This window comes from Aythya fuligula, chromosome 3, assembly GCF_009819795.1.
Source record: "Aythya fuligula isolate bAytFul2 chromosome 3, bAytFul2.pri, whole genome shotgun sequence".
Taxonomy (NCBI): Eukaryota; Metazoa; Chordata; class Aves; order Anseriformes; family Anatidae; genus Aythya; species Aythya fuligula.
This window is the reverse complement of record NC_045561.1, coordinates 45,178,991-45,197,190: the sequence shown is the minus strand read 5'-3', so window position 1 is coordinate 45,197,190 and position 18,200 is coordinate 45,178,991. Positions and strand designations below refer to the sequence as shown.

At 38.5% G+C, this 18,200-nt stretch overlaps 1 protein-coding gene across 2 annotated transcripts in view; it reads right to left on the bottom strand.

Annotated features, from left to right (window-relative positions):
- RPS6KA2 (ribosomal protein S6 kinase A2) overlaps nt 1-18,200 on the bottom strand; it is a 294,655-nt gene that overhangs the window by 152,101 nt on the left and 124,354 nt on the right. The window lies entirely within an intron of this gene.

The following is an 18,200-nucleotide window of genomic DNA, read 5'->3' as shown; positions in this document are numbered from 1 at the left end:
CTCATCAATGATGACATGCATTTCTACAAGATAACAGACTTAAATCTCCAGTGCTCTGAATCCAACAATACTCATAAATAAATGTTCTGTTTATATATAAACAACTGTAAAATAATATTTTTTTAAAGAATTTGGTTTAAAAAAAAAAAAACGGAATTATTCCCCATTTTAGAATAGATATGAATGGTTTCTCATTATAAAATGTCATTATCTGTGCTGCCTTCCTTCTTTCCAGAAAACAATACCTCTTACAGTTTTTTTAGTTTTCTTTTTTTTCTCATGTTTGCTCATGAGAAAAAATTGCCTGAAATGAACATATGTCTAACTTTAAGAATAAAAGACAGGATGAACAATGTTACTGAACATTAAATAGGACATACGATGGATATTTTCTATCAGTGTATTTTTTCCACATGTGCTTCTAAACAAGAAATATGACTAATTGCAAACAGAGAAGAGAAGACAAAACACTAAAAAATTGCTTGGCAATAAAAAAACAAACAAACAAACAAACAAACAACAAAACCTAAGCAATATCCATAATTCCAAAAAGAGGTTACCAACAACCAGAAGTTTAGCCCATGCAGGTCTGTTGGAAGGATGCTGGAGAAGAGAAAGACAACTTATGCTCATACAGAAGCCACAGTAGGTTTTGAATCCAACCCTAATTTACACAGGATGTCCTTCCATGGATGACCTGAGACCTTGACCCTCAGGGCCTGGCAGATATAACAATGGCAATTAAATATGTTTTTGCTTGCCGCCATTTGCTCCATCTCCCTCAGAGAGTGCTGACCCTGTGCTGGAGGCAGCAGAGCAGGTAACACATCCACCTGCCTCTGCCCTGGTTTACAGCCTGGCATGTTGGTGCCAGCCCTGTTCCATCCATCACTTCAGTTGGCACACCAGGCAGTAACCTGCAGGCTGCCAAAGCACATCCACCATTTCTTCCTGCTGCTGCGAGGCAGATAGCACACCATGGGAGCACCTCATCACCCCAGGTGGCAGAGGCACACCTAGCAGCACACGCCAGCCAAGAGCTGCCATGAGCAGTACTTTGAAGCAGGGTCCTGGTGTGCATGCACAAGTACACAGCAGTGCTCCATGTGCACATCCCACCTGGCTTGGACAGAAAAGATGATGGCTGAGCGAGGGCTGTAGTGAGGAGAAGAAGAGGTGAAAGGCTCCTCTTTTCCCTCCCAAGCCAATCTGTTGACCGGGGTTTTTTGGGCTGTTCAGGGTCAGTCCTGTTAATACAGAAGAAGCCAAAGCAGGAGGCGGCTTGAAACAGTATCTTACTAAGTTTCTCTTACTCTTCAGTTAGATAACATTTATCTCCTGTGTAACATGAAGGCTAATCTCCCCTCCACCAAAGCACACCGTCTGGCAGAAGGAGGCTGCAGCACCCCAGGGCTGTTCTCCTGACAAGCTTGTGACCAAGACGGCAGCTACTGCAAAGCAAACAAAATTTCAGCTCTGTTTTGGCCTCTTTCTCTGGTCATGCTAACCCTAGTTTATTAAAGGCTGCTCCAGGGAACAGAGGGATGTTCTGTCCACTTCCTTTCTCTCACAGACTGGCTGCACTGTGGGCAAACCTCTCCCTCCTTCCCCCACATCTCTGTTGTTCATTCTCAACCCTCTCTCTCTCTTCTCCAGATTTCCTCTAGGCCATACACCATCTGTCTAAGCACTCTTTCTCTTTATTCACCCTGTTGCATTCTATTCCTTTTCATTCTATGATCTATATTTAGTTGTTTTCCTGTTTATACACCCCTCCAGAGAAGGGTATTGTTGAATGTGACTAGTCAGGAAGACAAACAAAGCGGTTAGAGCACAAACCCTTTCACAGAAGGGTAATCAGGATGAGAAGCCATACATGATTGGGTAGGATATAAAACTTTTCCCTGGTTAATCAGAAACAGAGATCTGAATATAAATCCATAGAACTCCTTAGAGCAGCCAGATCAAAGCCAAAGAACACCTAAGCAGGAGAGGAAACAAAAGCAATGAAACACATCCAGATTTTTTCTTTTCCAACACAATATTTTTATTATTTTTTTTTCCATTAGTAAGATTAAGCAATTTGATTTTGGAAACCTTATAATATTGCTGTCTCTTTTCTCAAACTACCAGGAGTCCCTGAGTGTGAATCTTGAGTGCATACATGATGAAAACTCTGGGAAAGGCAAAAATCTTATAGGCAAGAACAATGAAAAAGCTGGCTACCACAGGTCAGACATCAGGACCAATGAGAACACTCAGCCCATCATGGTGGGACAATAAATAATTAATGTGGTGTGCACCCATGAGGAGACTCTGTCTGGTCTGAGTGGCACATGCACAGCAAGTAAGCTCAGTGTTCCCCATCTTTAAGTTCCTTCCAGGAATAAGTATCTTGTGAACATGGGGTGGAGATAAGCATTGGTTGTGAAATACAACAGACACTAACACTGGCAAAGCTTGATTGCACAGCTATTCCCCTGTGAGAGCTACTTCCCACTGTGAAATGGAGCAATTTGGGTAAAAAGAAATGTCTGGAATTCTGTTTCACAGTTTAACCATTATAATCATTTAAATATTTTTTATTAGTCTTTAAGATAGTAAATGCACTGGCAGCACAAGCAGCCAAGGGAGAATGTTGGTTGCAAATCACTGGTTTCCCTGATATGACCACTTATAAAAGCAAAAGCAGAAGAACTTTATAAAACATCAGAGATCTTTGAAAAAAACTCCACAAATGTACGTGACTAGTGATTTTGCATTAAATTTTGCAGGGTCACATTTCACTACTGAATAATGTGGATTACAGAATACCTGTGCAATGGTGATAAAATCTCTCAGTAGTTAAGTCTTAAATAAGAACAAGGTTCTGCTCTTGCTGAATAGCAGCCATCCCCTGACTAAAGGGGGTCTACAGCTTTTGCTACAACACCAGAAGAGAGGACAATGGGAAAGGCTACAGATTGGGAATGAAGGCAACAGAAGGATCACAGGAGTTTCAAGGAAAGTACACTTGCAGCATGACATGCTCTTCTGAGTTTGTTTGCTTCAATTAGTGGCAGCAATTATTGTTTACATGATATTTAAATACACGGAGGGAAGTGGCTTAATGTACAGGATGGGCTTCAACTGGCCTTTATTCATACAAGGCACAGTGGAACATAAGATGCATCTGAAGCAATGAGCAAAAAGATGATTTTATTAGCAGAGATTTTCAGGGGCAGGAAGAGCCTCTTAAAGAACAAAAGAGAAAAACCTACACCTGTGTTGAGAGAAGATGATCTAGAAAAATGGCTCCATCATGAGAACAAACAGGAAGGAACAAGGCCAGAAATTGTTTGGTCATGTCCTGAAAATCACTGTGACAAGTGCTAATCCTCAAACAGAGAAAAAAATTAGTGATACAGTACCATTTCTGAGGAGTCATCTCCATGAAAAAAAAAAAAAAAAAAAAAAAAAGTGAACTTTGCAGTAATTTTAAGTTTGAAAGGAATATCAGAAGCAAAAATCTGATTTTCTCATCTGTTTGGTGTCCAGCAGAACTAAACAAACCTCCACTCTGAGTCAATGAGAGGTTGCGCATGGTATTATGAGATCAAACTCTAATCCTCTTAGTAGCATTTTCCATGGAGAAACTGACATACTATATGTATTTACATTGTTATATGCATTATTCATATAAATTCTATGTACATCCACATAAAATATGGCTATAATTGCAGCATAGTCCTTTATATAGGGTATAATCTGAATCCTGTTCAAAAATTTCCTAAAAAGGAGTAAAAGTAGGATTAGGAATTTGCTTACAGTGTCTTTGTTGTGAACAACAGAACAGACTGTCTGACAAACAGATGCGTCTAATCTGCTGGTTAGCGTAAAACATTTATTGTACAAGCCCACATTACACCCTCTCTCTCCTGTATGCATTGATGCCTCAATGTCTCATTTGTAATTCAGAGGCAAAGCGCAAGGAGGCTGTACAAAGCAGGTCAGTTTTAATTCCAGGTTGTGGGGCACAGTTATATAGCCAGAGCTTGACTAAGAAATTTAGCAGCTCTGCAGTGTGACCATGCAGAAATCTTATTTTTCTATTGACATGTCCAGCAATTATTGGGAAATGTCAAAACTCTCTATATAGACACACTTGATTATTCAGCATGTAAATATAAGACATCAAAGTACCTAAGCAGTGTGGCAGTGTGTAAATATAGCCTTATCCAACAGAAGTTTGTAATAATTATAATTATTTCAAAGGTAACACAAGTGAAAAACAATATTCTTCCTAGGCTTGCTTGCTCCAAAGATTCCTTCCTGAGGACTCATCATTACACACTCCAAAGCCTCTCTTACCAGACAGTCTAAATATTCACTTGCATCCAGATAAATGAATTATTCATGTCAGCAGAAGCAACATCAGCTAGCAAAACAGGATGTTTTAAGCAAACACTGGTGCCTTATTATAATTCTGTACTAAGTATTCTTCTAAAGCCTAGTGAGCTAATGCACTATGATAATTTTTCTGATAAATTCTTGCTTTGGTAGCCTACATTTTCTATTAATATCTATAGGATGGTTAAAATAATTCTACTGATAAATCAGTCACTTGATGTTCAGTTCTGTGAGTTTTTTTCTTCACAAACTATAGTACAATGCTGCTTCCTGTCCACCACCTCCTCCCCCCCCCCCATCAGTACACCATACTATAAGTGGCTCCAAGCAAACATTTTTAATACTTCAACAAAAAGATGATCACTGGACTCAAAAGAGAAGAATGTCCAGCATTAAACTATACTGCACACTGCTTATCTCAAAAGCATCTCAGTAACCTTGACAAAATACTGCTACTAGTTACTTCTGCCTCAGCCATTAGATTAGAAGTAGGAATTGCTAAAACAAAATATCCTGCTTATTTTGGATTATAGGAAAACATTACTAAAAGGCCACATTGTTATGGTAAAGTCATGATGGGAGTATTTCTAAGCCCAAATATTTATACAGGTAATTAGAGTAACCTACTTGCTTCTGCAGCAAATCTAAATAAACACCTCACAAAAAACCCTAGCTTGCTTCCTGGCATTTAAGTGTAGAAACTGTTCTGTAAGCAGTGCAACAATGAAGCCCAGCTTATTTTAATGTTCCCCCACTTTCTCCTGCCGTCTCCCCCTCTGCTTGGCTTGTTTATTGGCCACACAGTATACTTCCACTCAAGTTCCTGGGACTAGTAAGGTTTTCTTGTCTAGCCTCTTATTTTCACAAATCTTACATGAGCATTATGTCATTAAGAACACTATTCTTCTGTCTGCATCTGTTGAATTTGACAATGGTTCAAAAGCAAATGACCAACAGGGTAGAAAGGACAACAAGAAAACTGAATCAAGTTTCATTTCTTTAGGGCACTAGGCTAAAAATGGATCTAAATCAACAATTCAGTTTTTCAGTGATTTCTTGTGCTCATGTTCATGCAATTCCTTTCAGATAAACTACAGACACACAGCATACTGACAGATCACTATTTCAGAAAAGTAAAAGAGAAACAATATGAGAATCTGACACTTCTGTCTGCATACAGTAAAATTGGTCTCTTCCTGGGTACCAGAGGATCTCCTCCTTCCCTTGGTCAGGAACTTCAGCAGCTCAAAATTCACTTACTTGCACTGTACTTAAACCAGATAGAGAGATGAAAACTTTCCATTAATATAGTCTTGTTGTAAACAAATAGCAAAGTGACTGCTACCAATAGATTTACTGTTCTTTTCTCATATGTCTTGAAGATTATTCAATTTAAGAGGTAAGAACAAACCACTTTATATCTAAAATCCTATCTGTTGGGCAACGATTGGAATTGCACTGAGAAGAAGGGGGATTCCAGATTTAACTGTCTCAATAAAGGGCCCATATAGAACATCGTGATTTCAGACACAGATATGTTACCATCCTATACCTACAACCAACTCAACCAGATTTAATCCACCAGGTTCCCAGTCTCAGCCAGGGGATGGCTCCCCTTTAGACATCTGTTTATGAAGATACCAGTTTTGTGTTAGATCTGAAGTTGGTAATAATTTAGGATGTACATAAATCAAGTCTAAAGCCAGAAGACAACATTTATTTGGTGTAGTCCTTGTAGACAACTTGAGGTCAACAGCTAGAAGATATACTGAAGCTGAGGAGTATTTACCTAGGGTAGGTTGCCAGTGACTTCTGTTACATCTTTCATGTTGGCAGGGAGGAAAGAATATTGATGTAACAATGACAATGCCACTCTGGTAACATGTTAAATGTCACAACAAAAGCAACACATTTTCTTCTGACTCAGATCTGATTCCAGGGAGTAAAAGCAAAAACAAAACAAATAAACAACAGAGCAATTTGGATTCACTTTTCATTTTGCTTTGGACTGCGTAGGTTTGAACAGACAGGTTTAGACTTCATAGCACTTCATTTAAAAGAAGAAGTAGCCCTCAACTACCAGGGTAACGTACTTTGAATGGAAAAAATTTTTATTGTTTTTTAACCATACATGCCTAAATTAATGCAGACTCACTCAAAATTGTAATGAAATTCCCAAGATGAACTACACAAGCTTACGCCTTTTAGTTGAGATGGATGATGATGACACAACTGAGCAGAAACCATGCAAAGCCATTAGACTTCGCATGAATTCACACATCTGAAATGACAACATAACAGCTGATTTTCACTTTGAGGTTTTTCATTCAAAGTTCAAAAGAAAATTCAGAGGGTGCATACCAGAGGAAAATGGTAACATGGATAGCTTTATTTCATTCTTTTCCAAAATACTGTAAGACACTATAGCAACAGTGCTTTAAAAACAGAGTATGGTGCTGTGAAAATGGTTCTGTATAGACCTAAAATCTCAGACAGACGTTCATGCTCAATTGGAAGCTGAGTTGAGTCAGAGGTATGAAACCCTGGTGCAACAGGGCTCACTAGGAACTTTTGCTTCTGCTCCATCTGAAAGGGAAACAATTGCAAGATGTTTGAACTATATAAAAGTCAGAACATAGAGACATCTGAAGAGAAAAAGGTAAAGACTACACGTATCAGGGGGACATTTCTGAGATATGTAGTAAGCACTGTATTACGGATTTGTTTTGGAGCTGTCTGGCCATCATGCAGCCTCCAAGCTGAGTGTCTCCTCTGAATCAGCACTTCCTAACATAAAGCTTTGTTTTTACTGTTGACTCTTGAGTCACCTCAGTAAACTGAATGTGGAAAGTCTCAAAACAGAGATAGTGCAAGAACTGCAAAATTATGGGATTCCCATTGTCTGACACTAAAGCATAAATAAAATAAAATAGAATAGAATAAAATAAAATAAAATAGAATAAAATAAAATAAAATAAAATAAAATAAAATAAAATAAAATAAAATAAAATAAAATAAAATAAAATAAAATAAAATAAAATAAAATAAAATAAAATAAAATAAAAGCTGAGTCAGATGAATGACTGGGAGAAGGAATAAGATGGAGCTGTTACCTTACAAAGGAAGTATCTGAGAAGGCAAAATTAGAGTTTCAGTATATACTAGGATCCCAGAATCAAGGGCATGGTGTATGGAGCTCTGCATTTGTGTGGTCCAGCCATGGGAGTCTACACCCCAGTGCACAGCATATTCCAATCCTCAAACTTTATTTATGGTAGGAAAGCAAAGCTTCAAGGAAAAGCAAAGAACCATATCGCAGGAATGCAGAACAACTCGACTTCTTCTCAGAAACAGGAAAATGGGGAGTTGATGTGCCTCCTTGAAGTGATGATGTAAAGTCCCAGGCAATGACAGGTCTCTGGTCACCAGAAAGATAAATGAGTGCTTATAGACTACAGTGGTACTCCATGAATACAGCTGTATTCTTATTTCTATCTCAGTCCCATGAACATCACACTAGCAAAAGAATTTAAAAAGCAAGGGGAAAAGGGCAAGCTTTCTCTTGGCTGTGGTGTGCACAGTATGTTAATTTTTTTCTAAGTACACAGTTTCCTGGGGATGGGTTATAATCACTATGGCTGTGCATATAGAAAACAACCAGGAGGAATAGATGTCCACGGAAGAGACAGAGAAAAAAAAAAAAAATCAATAAAAATCAAGTGCTGAAGAGGGAAAGAAAAAATCCAACCCATTTTCTATAAATAAGTCTCTTCAAAAAGCTGTTTTTGAAATGACCCAGATTGTCTGCATTAGGAAAGATTACATTTTTAATCCACTCATTTGAACATACATTATGAGAAAGATGGAAATATTAAATCCAAAATTTAAGAACTTTCTTATAACCCAAGGGAAAAACTTCCCTAAAAAGAAAGATGCCCAAGAACAACTACTGTAACATTACAAATGTCTGCCTGCTATAGTATTTCTTTAAATACAAGCACAATTCAAATGAATTTTATGGCTTTTATAAGCCTATTACAAAATGAGAAAACACTTGTGAGCCAAGCAGGGTGAGAACAGGTAGTTGGCATAATGCACATGATTTTTCTAAGTAAACTTCCATCCTTTAATAGATATCAGTATCAGTTTTCAAATTAAATTGCCATGTAAACTTTATCGTGGATTTTGGAGAGAATATTTTCAAAAAGACAATGAGGATAAAATGAACACCTTTCAGCTGATAATCACTATAGGTGGTGTATGTTTTGATAGAAATGACAGTCCTCAGTAAGGTCACTTCCTTAATTAGTTGTTAATTAATAAATTAATAGCATTCCTGCAAAGGTCCTCTTTGGGATTTCCCATCTGGGAAAAAAAGAAATTTGTTAGCAACATTACAAAGCACCTGTTGTTGAGAATGCTTTTAGAAATTCACTTCATCCTATTGGGCTATAAGATGTGTTTTTCAGCACATGGTCTTTCAGAGAAAAGTAAATATAGAAAATTTCTCTGTTGTGCAAGGGTGCAGCAGCATCAATGGCAATAACAGCTGTGAGAAGGACAAAGAGAACCTCTGAATGCTGCCATATTTGCACTGGTGGAACAGAGGGAAGTAGGTGAGGAAATACTGTACATCTACTGTACAGGTGTAGTAAACTCTGCTGCTCATCATCCTTACCAGCATTGCTGCTCAATGTATTATGAAGTGATATTAAGTTTTTCACAGAAGTGTGAACAAATGCACGTACCATTTGATGTACATGTTTTGTAAGGATTCTTCCATTCGGAAAATGCAAAAAAAAATCACTAGGAAAAGTTAATCCTCATGGGAAAATGGCTTCTACAGCTCTGGTAACACTGGCAATTTATATATAATATTGTACAACTGTCCTTTTTTTTTTTTTTTTTTTTCCCAGCCTTGAGCAAATATTCCCAAAATGCTCATCATAACACTCAGGATTTAAGGAAGGCTTGAGTTAGGCACCAAACTAAGGCTACTGCACCTCTGTAGTTTTTAAAGGAGAAAAAGTCTCTCCTCACTCCCCCCAGTTTAGTTGGACCAAATGTCTGCTTTAGTAAGTCTGCATATTTTTTTGCTTTAAATTGTGAAGCAGTTTTATTACTTTAAACTGGCATGCATCATAAACCCGGATAACTTTGCATCAATGCAGAGACTGAGAGGGATTATCTGATACATGTTTCTGCTGGGGCTTTCCTGCTTTCACACAACACAGCATGTTTTCTGTGTAGATTCACATAACACCCACCCATCCACTTTTTGACTGTCTAAATACAGAGTCCCACCTTTGGGGAAAAAAATAAAGAAAATTTGTAAAAATGCAGAAATTAGAGCTAAGATTAACCACCATACTTTCTTTTCCTCCTTTTGTGCCTATTTTACTTGTTACCACATTCAAAGAAGATAACTCCCCAGAGTTTGAGAGTCTGGAAAACAAGGGCAGACACATCTTCAGAGAGGCATATAATCTTTCAAATTAAGGCTCTGCAAACTGTTTGAAATCAGCTAGAAAATGTCAAGATTTTCATATTCTTTTGTATTGCCACTACCTGAAAATCACGCACAATTTGAAAACGTCTTGGATTGGATATCTTGATAACACTGATTTAATGAAATGTTAAGGAGTTCATTTCAGAAAAAAAGAACAGTGGTTTTACTTGCCGGAAAAAGCTTCAGGTCTTTTTAACATAGTGAAATGTTATTAAAAAAACATCTGAAGTATGTACTATATAACATCTGTGCACATTTAGTAATCAAAAATTCAAATTCAGTGATATGAAAGATCTTTAACCGTGTCATGGAAATAATCCAATATAAAGCCTTGCTTTCAGATAACAGTTTAGTTAGAACTGCAATGCATAATCATACAGGAAAAAATAGATACTGTGCAGACTAGCATATCCAGCAGTATTTAAGCTATTTAGACAGATGACTTTAAAATGGATGCAATTACAACATTCACTTGCTGTCCCAGGCATTTTCTAGTCACAGACTAAGATTGTCTCATACAGGAAAGGCGGGTGTGTAGATGTGCTGATGCAGAAGTTAAAGGCAAACATATCTGCCAGGGTCACAGAGCCTGTCCATGAGTTGCTCTCAGCAGAAATGGAGAAGACAACATTGAACTGCTGCAGGATTTTCTTTGTTACTCACTAGCAAAACAACGGAAATTTCCACTAAATAAAATAAATAAATAAATAAATAAACTCTGAACCCAAAAAACACAAACACTCACCCAAGCGTTTTACTTATTTGTCAGGAAAATTACTTATATAGCCATGAATGTATTACGGGGGTTTTCTTTCATATCTATCAGTTCTTGCCAGTTTGCCTATAAATTATATAGCATGTTGGGCCTCTTAGGAAACAGACAAATGAGTTATTCTCTATCCAAATGTTGGACTGAAATACCAGCTCTGGGGTGGCTGGGCTGACAAATGCCAAGAACACATTCTATTTCTCCAGTGTTACCACCCCAGAAGAGCTCAACTCGGGAGCACATTCTGTAATACACAGTTCTCACCACCACCTAGCTCATTCACCGTGCATGGCACACAGAAGCCTGTGCCATACTGGTAGCTGAAGAAACTGATGGATTCCTCCTCTCTCAAAAGGAAATACAGATTATTGCTGCTTTTACATATCAATAATGAAAAAGAAGGAAAAAAAATAGGGATAGGATAAAGCTTTGTGTCTGGAAAACATCTTTGCACCAATTTGTATATGGAGATGTCTAAGGCTCTGTCATGTTAACAATGATAGAAAAGACTCACAAGTTCAACACGTAATAAGTCTTTTTCACAGCTTTTAAGACCAACCTCTAATATTTCTTTGGAACAGAAATTTAGTTTTTTATTATGCTCTACATGTTATTTCATTGCTTGTAGCAGAAACTGAAGCCGCTACTAAATCCTGTAGATTTTAAACTGATTTTCCATACAGACTTAAAAATATCTAATCATACCAGTTTATCCTTGAGTTCTACAGGATGTATGTATATTAAAAAAAAAAAAAAAAAAAAAAAAAAAGCTCTTTTCTTGCCTACCATTGCTCCCAGCTCCCCACCACTTTATACTCACACTGTAACAGGCTCCAGCAGACTGATCTCCCGGCACCCAGATATTCTTAGGGCTGTCCCATGCTGTAGCACCGGGCCAACCTTCCAGTTGCACATGCCACAAGAGGGTACTGCAAACTTGCCTGAAGGTTGGTACTCCTGAGAGCAAGCAGACCTGTGCAGTCTCCATTGTGTGACAAGAGGTACAGGACAATGTAATAGATAAAATCACACTTGTTCCCCTTCCCTTCATGTGACCTTCAGCTTATTCATAATGATGTTGGAAGAGAACCATTTACTGCCCTGGGCTATTCATGCACACATCCAAATTTGGCCCTGTGGTAATGAGGCACAACGTGCTTTAATTACACCTGGAGTTCATATGAGCTTATTTCATAGGATATCTGTTGTTTAACTAATTATTACTCTTATTGGAAATGCCTGTCTTCTGCACATTCAATTCTTTGAGCTTCCAGTATCATTGGACTCCTAGCACTCAGCTAGAGGACAGCTCGAGGCTCTGCCAAAATTCTGATGCTGGCAGTATTTCTAGGCAGTTTAGGCAAGTTGGATACAGGCTGTTCCACTAACCTGCATCACCTTGTACTGCTGACTGAGTGCCAGACTAACAAACCCCAGTAACACAGCAACAAAGGAAGGAACTAACTCAGGGCATTTAAATGCTCTCATTCCAATTGTAGATGGCAATGCTTTCTTAGGCTAGATAAACTGTAGTGCTACACGTGCTGAGACAGTCCAAACTCTGAAACGTGTAATAGCTCCACAAAGCAATTGTAAAGACTGACTCAAGGATTACAAGCGTTGACACACCATCAGGAGCAGCACATTTCAAAGCAGCAAGAGCAATTTCACAGCTAAAGGATGGCTGCTCCCTTCAGTCTTCCAAAGCCATCCTGTGGCCACCTCATGCTCATGCATGCACCCACTGAGGGAACCTACACCCCACACTATCTGTGAACAAGGTATTTCCCTGTGCACGAGTGGTAGCTGACTGCAAAGTCCTTGAATAGATGCATTGCTGGCCTCCTTATACATCCTCAGTCAGGAAGCTAGAAGATAGATTCGGTGGTCCAGTCATCCTTTTCCATTTCCTGAGACTTTGTTCTTCAGGAAGCAAAAACATAGCTGGTGAGAGCTGATGGTATCACAGACACACACACCCCTGAGTGCAGAACTAGCTGCTGCTTCCCCGCAGTACTGTGAATCTTTCTTAACAGGGAATACTTCTACAGAATCGTTGCAGAAGTGAGACCATAAGTCTTGTTAAGTGAACAACAGGGACTAGCAAATATTTAGGTTACAAGTATTTCTACTTCAGTAACTGGTAAGTTCTTTTGTTCAGATTTCTGTTTTACTTGAGAAATATTTCCAGTTGCCTGCAAGGACACAAATGCAAAACACATGCACAAAACTAATCCTTTCCTGACACTAGCAGGAAAAAGGTTGTTTCAAATGCTACTGATAATAAAAATAAATGCAGGAGAGCTCAGACCCCCCGAAGCAGACTTCTTGTACCACAGGGTCAGACAGCACGTAACATTAAGAGCTAAAACCTAGAATAAAACTATATATTTTCCACTTGCATGAAACCAAGTTAGTTCCAATTACTGCTAGGCGGGGTGTGCATCCACCCGGTTCACCAGGTCCAGCTCTCATCCTCCTGAACACCCACACACAAGTAACTCCAGGCTCTGGGAACCGCAGCATTACCTGCCACACACAGATGCAGTGAAGAGGCGCTGGCCTTTCCTTGTCATTTGTTTCATCATTTGCTCATGGCCAGGACCCAACATGTGCTCACCATACCACTGTGTCATCACCAGTGGCATAAGGCATGCACGCGTACATCCTCTCAGCTGATCAGACCCATCCCGCAACCAAACAAAGTTATCTTCTGTTACAGGGGAGGGTCAGACTCACACAGGGTCATGATCTTGAAAGTCCCTAGCTTTCAGGAAGGAGGAAAAACATTTTTCTCACCCTACTGCAAAGACCGAGAAAGTGGACCCGGAAATCTTGTAAACACACAAAAATTCTGCTTCAAAGAAAAGGACACAATCTGTTTTGCGGTTACAATGAGTAGGACAAGATGACACAGGCTTAAATTGCTATAAGAAAAAATTGCATTAGACATTAGAAAAGCTCTCAGACTAAGGATAGCATTGTAAAATAAACCTCCTAGGAAGGCTGTGGGGCATTTAGCATGGGAAGTGTTTAAAAAGGGACCAGACAAACATGTTTGGTGGAATAGTTGAGATATAGCTATTATTGCCTAAGGAGGAGGGAGAGTCCAGATCAAAGTTTTTTAGATCTGTCCAAGTCCCATTTTTTTATTTTATTTTTTTTTTTTTTATTTTCTTTCTGTGGACAAGTTATCCCTACATCTGCCTGCTTAATTTCCATTTTCTCTAGCTCAGCACAGTTAATTTGAGGCTTGGGGGAAGCAGCACATAGCAAGCCTGATGCACAAGATACTGTTTATTTGGAATGAAGTCAGAAGTATTTGGAGATTTTTGGAGCAATTTCTTCATTACAAATATGTAAGTATGTGAGTAAGCTCTCTTAATGCCATAATATAAATAGGTAGACTTCTGTCAAATAACTTGAACAATCACATAGTTTCCATCTTAAAAACAGGGAATGTTGGACACAGAGCTCTGAACCACATGTAATGACACAGCAACTTAAAAAAATGAATCTGGAAGTTAGATTTCCTGGCTCCTCAAGTGACCTGTTTGATGGACTACATGCTCCTCCTGCTCTCCTTCCCCTGCCTTGCTTCACTTCCCCACAACCAGGCAATGCAAGATTACAAGAACTGCAGCATTTCCTCATAAAAGTCTTGCCTGCAGCTGGGGGAAGTCAGACTACAATAGCATTGGTAACTTCTGCTATAACAAGGACACACATCACAAAAATTTTAATTACCAAGGGGGAAAAAAAAAATAATACTAAAGCTGCCTCAGGACTTGCACCTTGCAGAGCTGATCTTGGACTGCTAATCTTCATCCCTCTTCTTTATCTTGCCTCTTTCTGTCTAACATTTGACTGAAAATATATTCCTCCACAAGATGATTATCTATAAAAATAAGAGAGAAGTCAGAATAAAGGACTCACTACTGATAAAGAACAGTATTGCTGGACAAGTGCAGAAGAGTTCACACACGTTTGCAAGTGAAGCATTGATCCAGCCCACTGTGCAAAAGGAGACGGCTAGCTCAGCATTTCCCAGCCTCTTTCATAAGGCTGCTGTAATTTAAACCATTAGGAAATCAGAATACAAAGTGAAGATTAAAACTGAAAAGCTCTATGAACAGAGTATCATAAAGCTAGGGCCTGTCCTTCTGCACTATTCCTTACCAGACTTGATAGTCTTATTTCAATTTCCTACACAACAGCATTGGAAGCCAAGGAGGACCACACTCTTGTCACCCCCACAGGAGGTCTAGCCTCTCACAGCTGGCTGTGTTGAGAGAGGCTAACTCAAATTTAATTTGGAAGCTGATTTGGAAAAAGTTTGGTAGGCCCCATTTATCGACGAAACAGAATTTGGATTCACCATTACCAGTAAAACAAAACAAGAATTAAAACCATTAAAGAATAAGTATAAAGATTTAAAAATGCACTAGGAGTGGAAAAGTCAAGAAAAATCTCCAAAAAGCATCAATGTCAGTGTTTTAATTGGTCATTTTATTTTAAAAAGGCTTTTGCGTCACTGGAATAAATACAATCAAATTCTTTGCATGCTTAAGTCTTTCCTAGCTTATTCGAATGGCATAGTTAACTTTTGATTTATAAATCAAGGATATTGCTCACTGCTATAAGATGCATTCCACAGGGGCTCAAAGTCTTTAACAGAGCCACACTGTGCGTACATTCTCCTAATGGTTTCACATTTATGTTCATCAACACTCAGCAAGAACCATAAACAAAGCCCGTCTCTCGGATGCACACATGCAGTTCCCATTGACTTCGTCGGATTTTCAGCTGACTTCAATAAGAACTCTGTGTGCACGCAGAAGGGCAGAACTTGGCTCTGCATGTTTAATAAAATTACATCACTAGATACCTTATAAATGAAAGGCAACACAGGCCATACTGAAAAATAACAAACTGAAAACCCAAAGTGTGGCCAAATCAGTTCAAATTTCAGCCAAGTTTTCCCAGAACAATAAAAATGGCACACGTTTTAGGCAAGATAAAATAAAAGCCCAGCGATATCTTATTCACCAGAGTGTGCTCTGCCTCCTTTAGCAGGACTAAGTGGAAAACCTATCTACATGAGGCAATGATCTTGTTGTCTCAGATGGAGCAATGATATTGGCATATGAAATGATTAAGTAAAGGTCAAGTTACAAGCTGTGATTTGCTAAGTCATTTCTGCTTCTGTATCCCTGCTCTGTAAGTTATGAAGCTCATTGCAACTGGATTTAAAGCATAGCAGAATACCACAGAAGAAAAAGTAATCAATCCTACAGCATTAACAACTAATATTCTATTATTTTGAACCTACTCCAGTAGTGGTATTTTAAACATTTCAAACGCTTGAATCCAGAAGCATCTATCTTTATAGACGCTTCACCCCTCTTCATGACCCCCAAAAAGAACAGCATAACAAAAATCCCACACAACTTAGAAACAGCATTCCTCTTCCAAATTTCAAATGACATCTAGCAACACATAATTTCTGCCAGGTATATTAGCTAAGGCACACTAAGCAAAGCAATGCCACATGTTTTCTCCAAATTTCTTCCCTTTATTTTACTTTTACTCATTCCATGATGTAATAACCTGTGCCTTTTTACCGCCTCTTTAAAAATATCTACCTATTAGGATGAAGAATATCCTGACTTCTAGAAATCTAACTACCACCAGGCTTCTTTGCACTATTTGGCTGACAAACTCTCATTAGCCTGCAATTACAAATTTATACACAAAAGTACTCAGAGATGGAAATCACAGAGGGGGCTTGATGTTCATGTTTGGTTTTTCCCCTCTAAGCAGGAACATCTCTGATGATTTTCACACTTAAATAGCAGAACAGATTTCATGAATCATTTTTTCTTCCTGGTTGGAACAACCCCTATTCCCTGTTGCATTATAATACTGAGTCACTTTGCATAAAGTTGGCTATTACTGCCAAGCCAATGGAGAGAAAAGAGAAGTGGATGCTCTGAACTTACATGTGCAACAGGATACGTACCAGGATGCTTCTTGAAGCAAATTATTTTTAAATATATTTAAAATTACTTTATAAGACAACTCTTGATCTCATGTAAGGAAAAACTATATCAGATATTGAATGTAGATGTCCAGTGTATCTAATATAATATTGGTGATCAAAATGATGCTAACCCCTCCCTGTTCCCCCCCTCAAATGAAGTAAAGGTCTGGCCAGTTACCATTTCTGAGTTGCGTTGGTTATCAGCACTATATTATTCAGTAAGTTAAATAATTATTGTGGTGAAATCTGTTTCTCCCAAACTACAGCATCATCAAATTACTAGTTATGAGGTCTGGTAGGGCTCTGCTGTCTCAAAATCATCTCCCCTTAACGTGGCACCCTGAAACTGACAGCCCGTGAAGACACTTGTCTGTCTCAGGAGAACTCCTTCATGCAACTCAGCGACTCCAGATCTATTTTCTGTTGGCTCTGATGGAGCATGAGCCTGGTGAATTTATAGTGCGTTACAAGAACATCTATTTCGGCTTAGCCTTTGCAATTTGGGGTTCACAGCATATCCCCCTCAATCCTGGAGGGTTAGGGTTGGTGGAGCAAGGGAGCACTAACAACTGATGTCAACTTTAACTTACTAGCTTTAAATTTATAACTCAATGAGTGAAACAAATTTAGGTACCTTACAGGATCGTTTTTAAGGAAACTGATTTTAAAGAGTTAAGAAAAAAAAAAACACCAGCCCCAAACTCTGCTTTTCTGCATGTCCCATTTAAGCAATGACACATGAAGAACTTTATGTCCAAACAATTACCTAGTACTTTAAATAGGACACCAAGGGAATAAGATTTTAAAACGTATTCACACAGTATGAAACTAATCCTCCTCTTGGGAATACTGGTGCAAATCAGAGTAACTCCTCGGAGGTCAGCTGAAGTACACCAGCATAAAACAAATGTGAGACAGAGGAGAATCGGGCCCCATCTACCTTTATTTTAATGCAGAGGTTGCAGATCATCTGCAATGATAAAATGAACAACATAAATAAAACTGACATTTATTCAATTGATCTCACTTCCTGCCGACTATTCACAGCTCCAAATATAGGGCTGAAGAACAATGGTTCAAGGAAGAGAGGCAGAAATCCTGCTTCTACCCCATTCACACATTCCTATCCGCCAATACCTCCAACTTGAACTGCTTTTAATCTCCTGATACTGCTGAACTGTTTTAGGTTTAATTTGGCATTGCTCCCCAGCTCCTGAAGAACAACTTCTCCTTAGAATAAAATAAAAAGAAAATACAGGATGCAGGGAAGAGATGTGTAAAAATCTGTGTAGCATGAGAATCTATAGAAAAACAAGCAAGAAAATCTGTCTTGCATACAATATATATGCAAGGCACTAGCAAATTGACCAATTATTTGAAAATCTAGCACTAAGAATCATATGCTTGCAGGGGAGGAAGACTGAAATATAAGGCTATTACAAGTCATGCTGCCATTTGTGCTAATTTAAGTGAATATGTAATTATTTCCT